This window comes from Bubalus bubalis, chromosome 6 (genome assembly GCF_019923935.1).
Source record: "Bubalus bubalis isolate 160015118507 breed Murrah chromosome 6, NDDB_SH_1, whole genome shotgun sequence".
In the NCBI taxonomy this organism is placed as follows: domain Eukaryota; kingdom Metazoa; phylum Chordata; class Mammalia; order Artiodactyla; family Bovidae; genus Bubalus; species Bubalus bubalis.
Window position 1 is genome coordinate 90706948 of NC_059162.1, and position 18558 is coordinate 90725505.

The window sequence follows — 18558 nt, forward strand, 5'->3', positions numbered from 1 at the left end:
GGAGCTGGCAGGGAGAATGGCCATCTGGGACCCCGAAGGTGGTGACAGGATAGAACAAAAGAAGACCAGTCTCAGCCAGCCCACATAACAAAGGGATCACTGGTCAGGATGGGAGCTCTCTTAGTCAATGCAAGCTGCTCTAACAAAATGCCATAGACTGTGTCGCTTATAAACAATAGGAATTTATTTCACACAATTCTGGAGGTTGGGCGGTCCAAGATCAAGGTGCTGGCAGATTGGATGTCTGGTGAGAGCCCCCTTCTTGGCTCATAGATGGCTTTTCACTGAGTCCTTGACCGGTGGAAAGGATGAGGGATCTCTCTGGAGTCTCTTTTAATCCCATGCATGAAGTCTGTGCCATTATGACCTAACTACTTCTCAGAAGTCCCACCTCCAAACATCAATACATTAGGGATTAGGTTTCAATATATGAATTTGGGCACACATACACAAGCATTCAGTTCAAAGGAAAGCCAACACAATTTGTAGGAAGCATAATATGAAAGAGGGACTGTGCTGATGATAAGACTATTGTGCAAAATGCTAACATTTGGTCTGGATGCTGCCATGCCTTCCTTTCACTCACTCTCACCACACCTAATCATTCCTCCCCAAGTCCTATGGATTCTACATTCTCTGTCCCACGACCCGATCCCCTTCTTATCACCTCTGCCCTGTCTGCGTCAGATCTCCCCCACGCCAGGCTCACACCAGCGCCTCCAAAGCCACACACAGAAATATTTCAGAGAGATTTCCTTAACATTGAAAATCTAACCATCTCTCCCCCTGTGTTAACCCTTAAGTGCTCCAAGTCTGCCCCAGATAAGGTCCAAACTGCTCAGATACAGAATTGGACAAGCAAGTCCCCATCTTCTGAGCTTAGTGTATTGCGTGACATAAAAAGACAATGAACTTTGGAGACAAGCTACTCTTGGTTTCCTCCTTCATGTCCCCACCTCCTACCTTCATGGCTATGCACATGGACTCACACTTTTGATCTTCCATTTCTTCACTGATAAGATAGAACACTGCCATGATGTCTTGCACATAGATTGTACTCCATGTTAATTGTCTTTATTCCTTTCACATAAATAGAGCCAAGGGCACTAGACGTGAAGGTGGGACCCCTGACTCTTCTCCTGGGCTGACCCCAGCGTGAAGCAGGGGCTCTGTGCATGCATGCCCACCAGACAGATCAGTACTAGAGTCCTGACTCCCAGCCAGGTATCCTTTGACTCTCACTGCAGTAACTGTGTTCAATTCCAGGCATGAGAAGGCTGCTGTTCCTGCAGAGTCTGCTGCACTTTGCTGTCTCTGCCATGTAAAGTGACCACCAAGCTTCTAAAGGGGCAGGAGGAACTCTGCCCCACCCCACCAAATCTCCCCGGAAGAAACAACTTTGCCCGTCACAGAACCAGACAGGGGGTAGCAAGAGGGCACATTAGCCCTGGGCTCAGAAGCAAACTGGCCTCTAAACCAGGCAGGCAAAATCTTAAGAGTCCTTTCTGCTCATCTTTGAAAATAAGATGGAAGGGGAAACACTTACCTTCTCAAAGCAAACATCTGTTTGCTTTGCAGTTTCTAGGGATGAGTCTGTCAAGAGAGCTCACCCTCCCTGAAGGCTCCCAGGAGAGGTCATCAATGTGTGGGCCATTTTCCTATGAAAAAAGGGCCAAGTTCCCAGAGATGTCTCCCAGCCAGCCCACCCTCAAAGATGATGTCAAGATCCTCTTTACACACCTGTTCTTCTTTTCTTGGTCCTGAGACAAATGCTGTCCCTAAGGCAGCCCATCCCATTGCTGATCTCATTTTATGAAATAAGTATCATTCCATTCACTTTAATGAATGTGGCCCCTTTGTTCTACCTACACTCTTCAGCTAAAATAAACTATAGGACAAAGGCAAGAATTGGTACTCAAACTCATACAAAACCTCACAGGAAAAGCAGTTGTTCTATACAGCAAAAAGCATCCTTATACTTTTTGCACATCCTGTGCAATCACAGAATCATAATATCACAAAGTTCAAAGTAACTATATTTAGTTCTTGAACTTCCACCATGAGATTCAACTCCCTACTATTGGTCTTAGAATTGAACAAATGAAATAGTTCAGCTATTCAAATGGAATAGCCCCTGGAGACCACATTAAAAGATAAGTATTCACTACCAGTTTATCATGTGTGATGGAGACTTGTTTGAATACCCAATAGACATTTCCTTCCCACTTTTTCATGCTGACATACACACACACACACACAGAGGTTTGTATTTCCCTAGTCTTGCACTAGTAGCAGCCATGTGACAGGTCAACTCTACATGACCTACATGTACATGGTGATCTACATGGAGAAACTTATTAGAGGGCTTCAGGAAGATGTCCTCGCCTGATAGAGAGATGTTACTGTGGCATCTCTGGGTATCCTCTGGATTCCTACATTTGAAAATAGTCATGTGAGGACTGAGGCTTAGGTAGCTCTATTTTTAAAAGATTATTTTTGTGCAGACTATTTTTAAAGTCTTTGTTGAATTTGTTACAATATTGCTTCTATTTTATGTTTTGGTCTTTTGGCCGTGAGGCAGGTGGGATCCTAGCTCCATGACCAGGGATTGAACCTGAACCCCCTGTACTGGAAGGTGAAGTCTTAACCACTGGACCACCAGGGAAGTCCTGAGGTAGCTCTATTTAAATCATAAGGCAGTGAGCCAGAAGACAAAGACAGTGTTATGAGGAAAGAGCAGAAGGGTGGGAAGAGGCTGGTTTTGTGTTGAGGTTCTGGTTTGTTTCTGGTTTTGGCTTTTCGGCCCCTGAACCAGATTGGAACTGCCTACCTCTTTTTTTATTGAAGTATAGTTGATTTACAGAGTTTTAGGTGTATAACAAAGCAGTTCAGTTATATGTGTGTGTGTGTGTGTATACGTGTGCACATGTGCATTCTTTTTCAGATTCTTTTCCATTATAGGTCATTACAAAATATTGAATAGAGTTCCCTGTGCTATACAGTAGCTCCTTGTTGTTTACCTATTTTATATATGTAGTGTGTATCTATTAATCCCAAATTCCCAATTTATCCCTCATCCCCCTTCCCCCTTCATCAACAATATGTTTGTTTTCTATGTCTGTGAATCTATTTCTGTGTTATAAGTAAGTTCATTTGTATCATTTTTTTAGATTCCACATATAAGTGATATCATATGATATTTGTCTTTGTCTGATTTACTTCACTTAGGGTAATAATCTCTAGGTCCATCCATGTTACTGAGAATGGGGAACTGCCTACCCATAAGCCATTGTTAGTCAGATGTTCAATTACCTGTACTCAAAATATCTTTTTTTTTTTTAATTTACATAATTGTATTAGTTTTGCCAAATATCAAAATGAATCCACCACAGGTATACATGTGTTCCCCATCCTGAACCCTCCTCCCTCCTCCCTCCCCATTCCATCCCTCTGGGTCGTCCCTGTGCACCAGCCCCAAGCATCCAGTATCGTGCATCGAACCTGGACTGGCAACTCGTTTCATACATGATATTTTACATGTTTCAATGCCATTCTCCCAAATCTTCCCACCCTCTCCCTCTCTCTCAGAGTCCATAACTGAGGCCTCATGCATTATGATCCACAGTATACATATGTCTTTGGGCATGAAGGAAACCTATGGGGAATAGATGATTCAAGAGTTAAAAGTATAAAATAAACCTTTATAAAAACTGGACAATACATGTATATTTAATGGTATCAATATATCCTCTTGTGTATATCTCTGTAAAATAGGAATGATAATAATATCTATAGCAGGGGACTGTTCTAAGGATTAGATGAGTTAATACATGCAGGGTAAAGTTAACAGTGCTGGCTAATTATAGCCATCATGTTAATCAGCGAAAAAAAAATGTAACTTTTTTTTTAAGCATATGAGCCAGGACACTGGAATCAGAAAACCTGGCTTCTGGACAGATATTTCTTCTCTTTGATCATATATCAATATTTGTGACTGTTGTAGGACAATGAAGTCTCAGTACAATACAGTTCCTGTGTCAAATGGTGTTGAAAGTTTGATGAATCAGATGAATTTTGAATTACTGCACATTGCCAATTCAGTAATGAAATAAATGTATCACTAGAAGTCTTTAAAGTCTTTAAAAGTGACATTAGTAAATAAAATGGAACTTTGGTTGTGCAACTAAGGAAGAGTCTGAAAATAACTTCATATGTAATTGTTTTCCTTTCCTAAAACAATCATTGGACAATAACCAATCTGAGCAGCAAAGTAGATGGACAGGGAATGAGAATGCTTGGGGTTTAGGGGTCTTACAACTGACCTGCTGATGTGCCTCTGGGTAAGTCCTTTCCCATTCTGGAGTCTCAGTTTCCTCATTGTAAACTGTGGACAAGAGCCTGGAGTAAGAGTTGGACACCACCATCCTTATCTCAGCTCCACTCCTCAGCAGGGACACTCTGAAACAAGTCATTTTCTCTGAGCCCCATCACTAAAATGAGGACAAAAACACCCTGAAACCTCACAGGGAAGCTGTGAATGTCAAGTGTTAGAAAATGTGAAATATTTCAGGGTAAACCTCTAATAAACTTTAATTGGAGTCCATCCAAGTTCCAACATTCTATAGTTGTATATAAAGTGTGACCTGAAAAAAAAAAAGGTGACCTGAAAGATAGAAAGGAACAAAAGAGATGGCGTGTTCTTTGTCCCACAAAACCACATCTCAGACAGGATGGATGGGCCCCACCAGGAGGCCAGGGCTCCCTTGCAATCAAAAGACTCTTGTCCAACATTTAACACAAGGGACACATGTTAGATTCAGGAGACAAAGATGTCCCTAAGGCCCCCTGGGTGCTGGTTTAAGAAACGATGGGCGGTAAATATGGGAAAGGTACAAATTCTGAAAAACAGACATCTATGGGAAATCTTCAGTGCCTGAGTAGTCTTTATCAGAATTCCCACAGTTATGAGGTCAGATGGGAAGCAAAGATTGAACATGAAACATTCACTACTGTACTCCCACCTAAAAAAGTAGCCCTCATTCAAAGAGCAGCATGCACACACACACACACTGATTGACACTAAAGATCATAGCCTACAAAGAAGAGGCTGTGATGGGCAGACGGCCCCTCTTTCATGGTCAAATGTTCCTCATCTTATAATATAAGAAATATAGGATACAAATGTCCTACAAAGTAATACTGCAATTTCCAAGGATGAGGGTTGTAATGAAGTCAGTGAAAGTGATGGTAAAGAATTGCATGAATCATAAGCAGTGTCAGTGATTAATGATGATTGGCCGGTAGACTAGTTAGCCATTAAAAACAAGAAAACTGAAAAGGATAATGACACTCTAAGTGCTTTGATGGAGAGTGTTTCTAATACAGTATAAATGAAGCTCAAGAAAAAATTAATAAGATTTCTATCATAATTATACAAATCACCCTGCTTTTAATCATGTTGCAAAAGTCAAATGTAAAGACTACATTTCATCCGAGCATATGTTATTTGGAAAATGATACCAAAGAAACAACATTTGATTCATTCTTAGTTCACTGTAAGCCATTCACATGTAATTGCAATGCAACCTAAATTTTACTAAAAATACGACAAAATAAACATAATGATAATTTTTTACTCATTTTCAAAATACTCTCCAACCAAACCCCTGACCTTTTTTTCTAGGCTCCATGAAACCATTGCCCATATTTTAAGTTTAGTCATTTTAAGTGACTACTTTTGAACATGAGAGCCTCTTTTGTATAGTCAGACAACAATAACCAACTCTACATGGAGTCCAACCCTTGCTGGGCTCTGAGGACCTGGGGATGAATACATCAGACAGAAGAAACAGCTTGTACAACAGCTAGAGGTCAGGAAAGGATTTGATGCACTGAAAGATGTGAGGAAATGAGTAAAAGGAAGTGTAATGAGCAAACGTTGAACAATATAAATTCAAGGGGTCAGCAGGGACCAGCTCAGACGAGCCTGAAGTCTCCGCTAGGCAGTTAGAATACAAACTCAGAGTGCACAGGGGAGTGAGTTGCAAGCATATGTCCTGCCTTGAGGGTTTGGCGGATGGAGGTGCCTATAAAGCTCTTATTCCGTTATAATCCTTTTCAATTTTCTTGTCTTCAATGGCTAAGAAGCCTGGGCAGCAGGAATAGTAAATCTGGAAGGAGATGATGAGTTTGTTGCAGGAGGGACAGTGTGAGTTGTCTGGGGACTTGCATGTGGACACACCCGGGAGACATTAGAAAGAGAGGCCCAAAGGTGGTCAGAGAGGAATAGCCCAAAGACAAGGGCAGGGGAGTTTCTGCTTTGGAGGACACTGCTGAAACCAGGCTCTCAGGCATAATCTCCCAAAGAGACCACATAGATAAGAAGTTCAGTTCAGTTCAGTCGCTCAGTCGTGTCCAACTCTTCGTGACCCCATGAATCACAGCACGCCAGGCCTCCCTGTCCATCACCAACTCCCGGAGTTCACCCAGACTCACGTCCATCGAGTCAGTGATGCCATCCAGCCATCTCATCCTCTGTCGTCCCATTCTCCTCCTGCCCCCAATCCCTCCCAGGATCAGAGTCTCTTCCAATGAGTCAACTCTTCTCACGACGTGGCTGAAGTACTGGAGTTTCAGCTTTAGCATCATTCCTTCCAAAGAAATCCAAGGGCTGATCTCCTTCAGAATAGACTGGTTGGTTCTCCTTGCAGTCAAAGGGACTCTCAAGAGTCTTCTCCAACGCCACAGTTCAAAAGCATCAATTCTTCGGCGCTCAGCCTTCACAGTCCAACTCTCACATCCACACATGACCACAGGAAAAACCGTAGCCTTGACTAGATGGACCTTTGTTGGCAAAGTAATGTCTCTGCTTTTGAATATGCTATCTAGGTTGGTCATAATTTTCCTTCCAAGGAGTAAGCATCTTTTAATTTCATGGCTGCAGTCACCATCTGCAGTGATTTTGGAGTCCAAAAAAATAAAGTCTGACACTGTTTCCACTGTTTCCCCATCTATTTCCCATGAAGTGATGGGACCAGATACCATGATCTTCATTTTCTGAATGTTGAGCTTTAAGCCAACTTTTTCACTCTCCACTTTCACTTTCATCAAGAGGCTTTTGAGTTCCTCTTCACTTTCTGCCATAAGGGTGGTGTCATCTGCATCTCTGAGGTTATTGATATTTCTCCTGGCAATCTTGATACAAGAAGAGGAATCCACAAATGAAACTTCTGAAAAAGATGAGAAAGAGCCTGCAGCCCACCCAGATGGCTCAGGCTGGAATATTGTTACCAGATCCCCAAGCAGCAACCAGGAAGAAATCACAGATGGACCTAAGGAGTCCAAGAGGATACATTTATAGTAATGGAACTTTATTTTTATGCTCAATCCTTTTCCAAAAATTAATGGTATCGCTGAGCTTGGCTTGTTACATGTTGCCAATTCGGTAATGAAATAAAAGTGCTAATTTGATCACTAAGGGAAAACTTGAATTGGTCAAAATAACCTTTTCTCCTTGTAAACATAAGAAAGTTCTCTGATTGTGCAACTTGAGTACATGGCCAGCTGATGTGAAATTATTTCATATGTAACTACCTCACATTCATGTCAGCCCCAAAATCAAATATGAGGTGGCAGAGTTGAATAAGAAGAGAAAAAAGTAGGTGTCAGGAGGCTCGGGAACTAATTATTGTTCTGTCATTGACAGGAATTGAGACCTGTGATGTATCATTCTCTCTGAACCTCATCAGTGAAGTTTAAAAGATGGGTTTGATGATGCCTGAAGTCTCTTTCAGTAGGGAGACTACAGTTCTGCAAGAAAACAGGCCAGTAGGCAACTCTCACTGGACCTCTATAATGTCCCAGACCCATACATACTTCATCTTATTTCAAATGCACAGCATCTCTGTGAGACAAGCTCTATACTTGCCAGTTTAGAGATGGGAAAACTGAAGGTCAGAGAAGTCCTGTGTGATATTTGAAAGAATTTAGGTGTTGCTGTCAGAGAAACCTGGCTTTCAATAGGTTATAATATTTACAAGGCCAGTTATCAATGAGTTGCCTTTCAGTTCTGTACCCACCTTCACTGCCTGGCTTTGTGCTGCTGAAGCTGAACCCTGTGAGCATCTCTTCTTTTGTCAGGTGACAAATGTGAAGCTTTGTCAGTAGAGGGTGCTACAGGAAGAAGGGTCTTTCCTTCCTGGTTCCACGTGCTTGCCTTCTCCTTGGTCCTGTGGTAAATAGCAACCAGCATGTAAAGGACACCCAATCTCAAGGGTGCTCACACCTCAGCAAGTTTCACCAGCACCCCAGAAGGCAAATCTGCAGCAAATGTCAGCAGCACTCTCCTGAGCAACCCCTCAGGATATCTTAGCCACACCCCAGGTCCCTAGAGAGTTTTGTGGGAACCACAGGGGCTGCTTTTCACTTTGCGGCGCTACTGCAAACCTTTCCACCATCCAGTAGACTAAGTCACACCCTTTCCACTGAGGTCTGAATCTCAGCCTAGGAAGTAAGGATCCTCTTCCAATTTGCTCCTTCCTTGTATACTGAAAGAAAATTCTCATGCAGTCCTTGACTCATAGCACTTCCAAATGTGGAGGGGGGGTGGGGACACACCAACCAATCCTCCAATATCAGACACCAGCTGGGTGTCCCACGGTTCAGCTATGACATTAACCAACTGAAGTCAGTGCAGACCCACAGGCTCAGGGCAAAATCCCATGTTTGCCTTGTGACTTCAGATGCCAGTCACAAGTCCCAGGTACTCACCTAAACTTCTGATCAACTGTATTAATTGGGGGTTCCCACAAGCCCACAAGGCAGAGGATCCAGAGGTCAAATTACCAACATGCACTGGATCATAGCAAAAGCAAGAGAATTCCAGAAAATCATCTACTTCTGCTTCATTGACTAAGCTAAAGCCTTTGACTGTGTGGATCACAACAAACTGTGGAAAGTTCTTCAAGAGATAGGAATACCAGACCCCGTCACCTGCCTCCTGAGAAATCTGTATGCAAGTTCAAGAAGCAACAGTTAGTACTGGACATGGAAAAATGGACTGTTTCCAAATTGGGAAACGAGTAGATCAAGGCTGTATATTGTCACCTTGTTTATTTAACTTATATGCAGAGTACATCATGTGAAATGCCGGGCTGGATGAAGCATAACCTGGAATCAAGATTGCCAGGAGAAATATCAATAACCTCAGAGATGCAGATGATACCACCCTTATGGCAGAAAGTGAGGAAGAACTAAAGAGTCTCTTGATGAAAGTGAAAGAGGAGTGTGAAAAAGTTGGCTTAAAACTTAACATTCAAAAAACAAAGATCATGGAATCTGGTCCCATTACTTCACAGCAAATTGATGGGGAAACAATGGAAACAGTGACAGACTTTATTTTATTGGGCTCCAAAATCACTGCAGATGGTGAGTGCAGCCATGAAATTAAAAGATCCTTGCTCCTTGGAAGAAAAGCTATGACCAACCTAGAAAGCATATTAAAAAGCAGAGACATTACTTTGCCAACAAAGGTCCATCTAGTCAAAGCTATGGTTTTTCCAGCAGTCATGGATGGATGTGAGAGTTGGACCATAAAGAAAGCTGAGTGCTAAAGAATTGATGCTTTTGAACTGTAGTATTGGAGAAGACTCTTGAGAGTCCCTTGGACTGCAAGGAGATCAAACCAGTCAATCCTAAAAGAAATCAACCTTGAATAGTCACTGGAAGGACTGATGCTGAAGCTCTGAAACTTTGGCCACCTGATGCAAAGAACTGACTAATTAGAAAAGACCCTGATATCGGGAAAGGTCGAAGGTAGGAGGAAAAGTGGACGACAGAGGATGAGATGGTTGGATGGCATCATCGATTAAATGGACATGAGTTTGAGCAAACTCCGGGAGTTGGTAATGTACAGGGAAGCCTGGGGTTCTGTGGTCCATGAGGTCGCAAAGAGTCAGACACAAGTGAGCGACTGAACTGAACAAGCCCCTACTCAGGTTCAATCGTGTGTTATAATGACTCACAGAAGTCAGGGAAACACTCTCTTACATTTGCCAGTTTATTATGAAGGATACGATCAAGGGTACAAATGAACAGCCAGATGAAAAGGTGCATAGAGTAAGATCTGGAAGTGATCAAGTGTAGACACTTCTGTCCCCAAAGAGTTGGGGTGCACCATGTGCCACCCTCTTGGCATGTGCATATGTTCACCAACCCAGATGTTCTCCCAATCCCATAATTCAGGAATTTTTTATGGAGGCTTCATCACACAGGCATGATTGATTTTTAACTCAATCTCCAGCCCTTCTCCCCTCCCCAGAAGATGGAGGGTGGTTCTGAAAGTTCCAAGTTTCTTAATCATGCTTGGTATTTCAGGTGACCATGCAGGAGCCTTCCAAGAGTTGCATCATTAAAACAAAAGACACTCCTATCACCCAGAAAATTCCAATGGATTTAGGAGCTCCATGTGAGGTACTCCTGCCTCCTCCATCACTCAGGAAATCATAGAGCTTTTGGAACTCTGTCAGGATTCAGGGCAGAGAAACATATATATATTGTTGCTGTTGATCAGTCACTAATCATGTCCAACTCTGCAACCCCATGGACTGTAGCACACAGGCTACCGTGTCCTTCACTATCTCCTGGAGTTTTCTCAGATTCATGTCTATATTATATTTCATATATATATATATATAGCTTATTATGTTGATATATATATGTATATTTCTTATTATTTCAGAAGAGTCCTGCCTCCACCAGAAAAGACTGCTCCTTACTTCCTGTATTCCCTTATTCTCTAGTATTATCTTGGCCTTTAGAAGTTAATATTCCCTGTAAGTCATTTATAGTTCTTTATATTAAACTTTCCCTATTCAAATTACTATGTGGTTTCTATCTTCTGACTGGACCTTAACTAATATGCTTAGAGAAAATCACTTAACTTCTCTGAACTTCGATTCCTTCTTCTACAAAATGGAAATATAGTTAAAATAATTATTAATATAGTATAAATATAACTTTTGTTTGCACCAAGGAAACAAACAATTTGTGTGACTGGCTTTACTGTGCTATTCACTTTATAGTAGCGGTCGGTAAGCCAACATGCAATCTCTCCAAGGTGTGGCTGTATATACAGCACTTAGAAAGGTGCTAGCTAGAATGTTCAATAGTTGAAGCTCTCCTTCCACAAAGTCACACAACTAGTAAATGACGGATGTACAATTGAATCTAGACCTAAATGATTCTAAAGATTACTTTCAATCACAGCTAAATGTTAAAACACCCATTTCTTAGGGAACATGAGCCCCTAGAAGACAATCAGTGTAGTGGTTAAGAGCCTGGGTTTGGGAGCCAAAAAGACTGAATTTTGTACCAACAGTTATTCATTGTATGTCCATAAGCAAGTTACTTTACTTCTCTACTCCTCAGCTTTCCGGTCTGTACCAAGGAAATAACATCACCCACCTCACAGGTCTGCGTAAAGATGGGAAGGGTCGTGACACAAAGTGCTCAGCTTGGTGCCTGGCCCAGAACAAGTTCCAATAGTGATTATTCTAGTCTTGTTTCCTTTACACTCCTCACGGTTCCATGAATAGATGTTATGAGTGTTTGTGGTGGTGTTTTAAGTATTCAATAACTTTGTTGAATGAATAATGAATGCAGGGGGGAGACAGAAATTTGCTTTAAAAATATTGGAGGTCAGAAAACATGCCAAAGAACTATTAAAAATGCCCTCCCCTTGGATACAACCCATTGGTTAATGGGCAACAACCCAAGCACCTGGCACTTCCCTGACAGAAGGCGAGAGGCCTCAAAGCCAGCATTGCTGGGCAGCCATGCCAGGAACACACCAACAGACAAGCCAGCCTTCTAACAGAGAGGGCACGCATACTGATGTGTGACTGGCACCTCTGGTCAGCTGGGAAATGAAGGAAATCGGGAAGCTTTTGAGGAGCAGCTCCCCACACTCAGAGCCGACCTGGACTGAAATAATAGTAAGTAGTGTAGATATAGCATCACTGACTCCATGGACATGAATCTGAGCAAACTCCAGGAGATAGTGAAGGACAGGGGGATCTGGGGTTCTGCAATCCATGGGGTCGCAAAGAGACAAAACGAGCAAATAAACAACAGCAATAACAGCAAACTATTTGGCCTGCTCTGCCAGGCCCTTGAATCCCTGACCCATTTTTCACACTCCTGAGAGCAGGTGTTCAGTCTGATAACTCCTGCCCCAGGTAGCCCTAAACTGTTACAAATCCCTGCTCTGTAACCTTGGACAAGACGCTTTGCTTCTCTGAGCTGTTCTGTAAACAGAGATATTAACACTGCCTACCTCACAGAGGCAGAGGAACCGAGACAGCATTAAATCTTAGGCTGCAGCCTCCCTCCACAGAGCCTCCTTAGTCCCAGCAAATGTGGGCACAGGAAGTGGACACTCAGCCAGGACAGTGTGGGCCCTGAGCAGCAGCTCTGAGTTCAAGAATTATCCCTGGATAGAACTGGCTCTTGACCAAACTGCAGGTGAAAAAAACATAGCAGCTAATTTTTATTAAGCTTTTGTGCCTGGCTAAGCATGTCACATTAAATAACTTGCTCATCATAATAACCCCTGCCTATCCCTATTAATAAAGTTCATATAACATCACACATCTGCATAGTTCTTTCTTTGAGAAATAGAGAGTTTATTCAGAGAGATACGTATTCCACAGGCAGAACGCTGTCCACCCACATATAACTATATAGCTCAGTTTTGTCCAACTCTTTGTGACCCCATGGACTGTAGCCTGCCAGGTGTCTCTGTCCAAGGAATTCTCCAGCCAAGAATACTGGACTGGGTTGCCATTTCCTTCTCTAGGAGAATTTCCCAGGGATCGAACCTAGGTCTCCTGCATTGCAGGAAGATTCTTTACCATCTGAGCCACTGAGAAGCCCTTTCACTTTCACACATAACTGTGTAACTCTCTTCAGCTAAAAGCCAACTTTCACATCCACAATTTTCTTTTATCCTCACAGCATGTCTAGGAGGTGAAAATTGCTATTACCCCAATCTACAAATGTAGACGTGATCCCAGAGAGGGGAGATGCCTTGCCTTTGGTGGCAAATGAGTTAGTGACAGAATCAGAGAATGCAGGTCTTGACTCTTGGAGACCAGTGCTTTTTCAACTACAAAACTCTTTTCTTGATTCCCTCACCCTCTTCCCACAGATTCCTATGCCCAGTGAACTGGATTAAATAACTTTAAATGCCAATGAGCATTTGGAAGAAGCAGTATGAAGATAATATGCCCCTGGAAGTGATTTGTAGCCACCTCCCTCAGCCTCTTTGAGGCCATTTAGAGACTATGGCAATACACCACCAGATCTCTGGAAGCCCCTGTCTTACTGCTGCCCCTCTGGATCCACCACCACGTGTGGGCTGAGGCCAGGCTTCCCAGGGCAGCTCCCAGCCAGTGACTGAGTGTGGCAGGGGCAGTGGCGCCTGCCCACCCTGCCAGGTACAGCCAGTGACTGAGTGCATCACAGGAGTAAGTGCCTGCCCACCCCTACTCAGGGTGAACCCAGAGGCAGGGCTCCTCCAATGAGGAAGAGCCCCTCTATCACCCTGGTGAAAACTGTCTCAGAAGTAAGCTTGGGTCTGAGTCCTTCCTGTCCACCCCTCCTAACTTTCACCTCTGCTCTCCCAGTGGCAGACCCACATCACTTCTACAGGCTTGCCCTGCCTGCTGCCACTGTCTCCCCTTTCTCCTTCACCAGCGTTTCCCCAGTAAATATGTTGAATATCTAGCCTTGTCTTGGCATCTGCCTCTCAGCGGACCTTACCGTTTCCTCTTAGTTGAAGATGTGTTCACAGATGACCAGAAAATAGGACTCTCATCCTTCACTTCCCACTGCAGTGGAGCAATGTAAGAGGACCAGCATTTGTGTCCTGGGTTCCCCGCTATCCGGCTCTGCATTCTCAGACCCACTTGGCTCTCTCAACCCCTGGCATACTAACCTTGACCTGCTTGTCACCCAGGCCCTCCCTCCCCTTCATCTGACCCCCACCCAGGCATCTCCCCACCACTCTAGCCTCCAATCTAGCTGTCCTTCCTAGCACTGAACTCATCTTTCCCTTTCAGCTCCTGCACCAGGCTGGGTATGGCCCCTTGGACCCAGCCCTGGGGCCTCTCCCACAAGTAAACCATGTAAAGGACAGTTCCCGCAATGCTGCATCTCTCTTTGGTGGGGGGTATGCCTGGTGGACAGGGTCAGACATCTACAACTGAGCCTCCCCTGAGCTTCCTTCCCTCAAGGGAGAGCAAGCCTGGCCCTGGTGCCTCACCACGTGAAGGACCTTCACCAAGATCCCAACCAAACTATGACAGGGAACAGGGGAAGAGGCCCACAGGCCTGAACAAATGCCAGGTCCAGGTTGGCAGAGGTGTAGGGAATCCAGAGCTCTGTAGGGGGTCAGGAACTCTGAGACAGAGGAAGGGATCCAGGATCAGCAGACTGGATTCAAACAAGAGAGTGTTTCAGGTAGAGTTAGGACTGCTGCAGGGTCTGATGAGTGTCTCAGGGCCAGCCAGCCTGACTTAGAAGGTAGTTGGAGTGGGTCATCAGTCACTGCACCCACCACCTGAACCTCAGCCCTCAGGTTATTCTGGAGGGCATTTTGGTGCCCAGTATTCTATTTGTAAAGCTCGAGATGGACCTTCCTCTGCCCAGTTGCTCTACTGGGCTCCCACTTCAATTTCCAGTTTGCCCTCTCTTTCTTGACACAAGCATCTCTCTGATTTCTCCCAGACACTGGGGGGAGCTGGGTGCTGATCCCCAACAACTCCAATGGTCAGTGGGTAAATACTGCTCTGCTTCTCCCAGCTCATTTAACACCCTTGCCCCATCCCAACAGACAGGTGCCATCAACGTGTGTGCCCTGCACCATTGCCCACCCTCCTGGCCACCTCAATCCTTACCATTCACACAGCCATTCAATCCCTTCCAGCTGTGTGGTTTTCTCCCACCCTTTTTCTAGACCAAGTCCCTGAGACCCCTCTTGGGTAAAGGTCAAGTGTATGTGTTACTGAACTTCGCCGGTCTGTGTGCCTGAGCCACACAGTAAGGCCAAACAATTCTAAAACACTGGAGTTTGGAACAGAGAAAGGTTTATTACAGGGCCATGCAAGGATGGCTCATGGGTGGCTCATGGCCTACAGACCCCAAAGTTACTGAAGGCTTTCATCAAAGACTTTCAAAGCAAAAGGGTAGGGAGGGGCATACTTAGTTGTTGCAAATTTCCTGGTTTCAGATCCTTTGTTCTTGAAGTCATCGTCTTCTCTGAATGTTATTCTCTGTCCTGACAAGAAAGAGAAAGGTCCCCAGGTATAACTTTCACCCTCCAATGTCCTGGTCCTAGCTAAGAGTAGACTGAGCTCAGTCGGCAGTTCCCTCCGGGGCAGGTTCTCAGACTCTCCTCAGCTGTCATCGCTGAAGGAGCTAGACACCCAAGCCAACTGGCCCTCAGGTTCGTCTGGCAGCCCAAAGAGGGGAGACCAGGTCCCACAGACTGCGACCCAGTCACTGCTATTAGGTTACAGAGACCAGGATAGGGGAGAGGTTCACCGCCGCCGCGAAGCTTGGGTCAAGGCTAGTGGGTGGCCTTGGTGAGGGCTCTGGAGCCCTGCAGAGCACTGTCCCCCAGGGACTGAGCTGGAGGGCCTCAGGGAGAAGGCCGGGATCCACTTCTTACCTCACCCTCCTCCTCACGACCACTACTCCGCTGTTGTCTGATTCCCCTCACTAACCAGAGTTTCTTAATAGTTGCTTGTGGGCGAGGCCCACTGCTGTGCTGTCCAATGACTGAACAGGACCACTAATGTTCTCTCATTGATAGTTGGTTGCCAGCGGGCAGGGCCCACTGAGGCAACGGCCAGTGGCTGAGCAGGACCCGTTGCAGAAGGTCCTCTTGAGATCATCCCTCAGGGCTTTCCCAACTTGGGAATCCCATGGCCACTGGGTTCCCTAATCCCATAATCCCTTGGCCACCAGTATCTCTTGTGCAAACACTGTATCTGTGTTCACTTCCTTGTCCTCACAATGGAAAAGGGGCTGTGCAGTCAGGCTGCATCATCTATCTCCTGGCATCTGTAACTACCCAATCTCCCCATAAAGGACTTCCTGCCCAGATATAAAGAGGACTCCTCCACCTCCAGCCCACTCCAATCCCAGCAGTTGAGACCATGACCTCCCTAGCCAGACCCACAGAGGGAAGATGAAAGAAATCCTGCACTGCACGGTCACCCCTACTGATGGTGACAAGTCTGCTACACAGCTGCTCATCTTTCCCAGCACACACACACACACACACACGACTCACACTCACACTAGTGGCCCACCACATCCAATCGCTTCTTGTCTCCCAACACATACAAACTCTGACACAGACCCTCTTGCTCTTCCCATTCACATTCCTTCTCTTACTCTCTCTCTCTCTCTCTCTCTCTCTCTCTCACACACACACACACACACACACACACACACACACACGCATGCACACACACATATCAAAGACTACTTCTGGCCCAGGGAAGAAACACTGAACTCAGGCTATGACCCTGATTTTCCTCTCTCTCTCTGGACCCAGTAAGCAAGTGCTCCCCACAACTACTTCTCTGTGCTCCCCCATGCCCTCTCTATGCTCCTCCAGACCTTCTCTGTGTTCCCCCAGCCCTTCTCTGTGCTCCCCCAGATCCTGTGTTCCCTCCCACACCCAACCTGCCCCCCAAGGGCCTCCCTCTCTTGTCAAGCCCAAAGTGAGCCAAGGCCAAAGTACTGAAGTCAAAAATGTTTTCTAAGCACCAAATTATGTTCTCAGGTGAAAAGGGGGCATAAAGAATGTCTCTCTGTTCTTGGGCTCAAACAGAGATGCTAAGAGAGGCTCCGAGGGGCTAGGAGGCTGAGTAGGCTGCATCACCCTCTTCCTCAGCCATGGGGTACGGGGGGTGGTCCTGGGGGAGTTATAAGTGATTCACTTTTGTACCTCATCATAAAACATATTTATCCCTCCATACTAACAGAGCATCTACTAAGCCACTTTCCTCATCCTAAAATAGTAACCAGCATTGATGTTCTCTTATGCTTGGCCAGGGACTGTGATAAGCAGTGGAAACATTAATTAGTTAAAACTCACAACAACCTTACAAATACTATTATGATCATTGTTTTTGCAGATGATAAAACCAAGGATTAGAGAAATTTAATGTGCCCAATACTACCCAAAAGGTAAGGAATGAGCTGGTAAACAATCTGTGTGACCCCCACAATTAACCACAAGACTCCACCACCTCTCCTGTCCCTCTCTGTGGCACTCAGAACTAAGTTCAAATCCTGACGCCACTGTTGACTGACTGTGCAGCCCCAGGCAAGCTCCTTAATCTCTCTGGATTTCCATTTCCAAACTACTAGAAATCTCATGGACAGAAGAGCCTGGCAAGCTATAGTCCATGGGGTCGCAAAGAGTTGGACCCAACTTAGCAACTAAATAACAAATTAATGTTATCAGCATATAGGTCCAACCCTCAGATAGTACACAAATAACTAATATGAGCACACAGGTCACTAATGCAAGGCTGGACATTTAAGAAAGATAAGCCAAACATTCTGGGAGGAGAAAGGAGAGTGGCTGCCACAGTTTGGAGCCCTCAGACAAAGCATTAGACCTGGCTTCCTTCCTTCATTTCTTTGCTTTAACAACATCCTTCCTTTCTTGAATCAGTATTACCCTATTTGTGTGCTAATTGTTTTCCAGGCTCTGTCCTAGGCCCTGGGGAGAGAAAGCCACATAAAGACATCACTTTTGACTGAAGTCATTTACATTCTAATCAGAGACATGTAAACCAATAATCACAAATGAGTTATAGTATGATGGAAGCCAACAGACCACTAACCACTGTCAGGAAAGATGGTTGGGGAGCCCAGAGAGAAAGGTTAACACAGACCTTTCCAAGACAAAGAAAAAGACTGTTTGCTTTTTCCTGGCCTGCCCACTTCTCTCTTTGTCTCTCTCTCTCTTCACATCATTCAGGTATATTATACATAAATCTGTATACTGTCTTTTCAATGAATATTAGTACATAAGAATTGTCCTATATGTAATTGGTATGGTGAATAAAGAGGACTTACAGGATACAGTAGCTCTATTTTTGTCTCCTATAGGCCTTCACGTTTATTCAATGGGGAAAATGCCTCCCTGTCCTCTGAACGAAAACTATGACAGTTTTCATGAATCTTCTGTGCTCCGTTATGTGGGTTTTTTTTTTTTTAACATTCTACAGTTTTTTATTACAAATTTAGTCTCATATATACACTACCAGGGAATTCCCTGGTGGCTCAGATGGTAAAAAATCTTCCTGAAATGCAGGAGACCTGGGTTTGATCCCTGGATCAGGAAGATCCCCTGGAGAAGAAAATGCCAAGCCACTCTGGTATTCTTGCCTGGAGAATTCCATGGACAGAGGAGCCTGGTGGGCTACAATCCATAGAGTCACAAAGAGTCAAACACAACTGAGCGACTAATAC

At 44.6% G+C, this 18558-nt stretch overlaps 1 long non-coding RNA gene across 1 annotated transcript; it reads right to left on the reverse strand.

The window, feature by feature from the left end:
- Positions 1 to 1581: 1581 nt before the first annotated feature.
- LOC123333926 lies at positions 1582 to 8218 on the reverse strand. Its single transcript, XR_006551520.2, has 3 exons — positions 8079 to 8218; positions 4323 to 4384; positions 1582 to 1658 (listed from the first exon to the last, which is right to left on the reverse strand). It is a non-coding gene; the product is annotated as an uncharacterized LOC123333926 (long non-coding RNA).
- Between the last annotated feature and the right edge of the window lie 10340 nt (positions 8219 to 18558).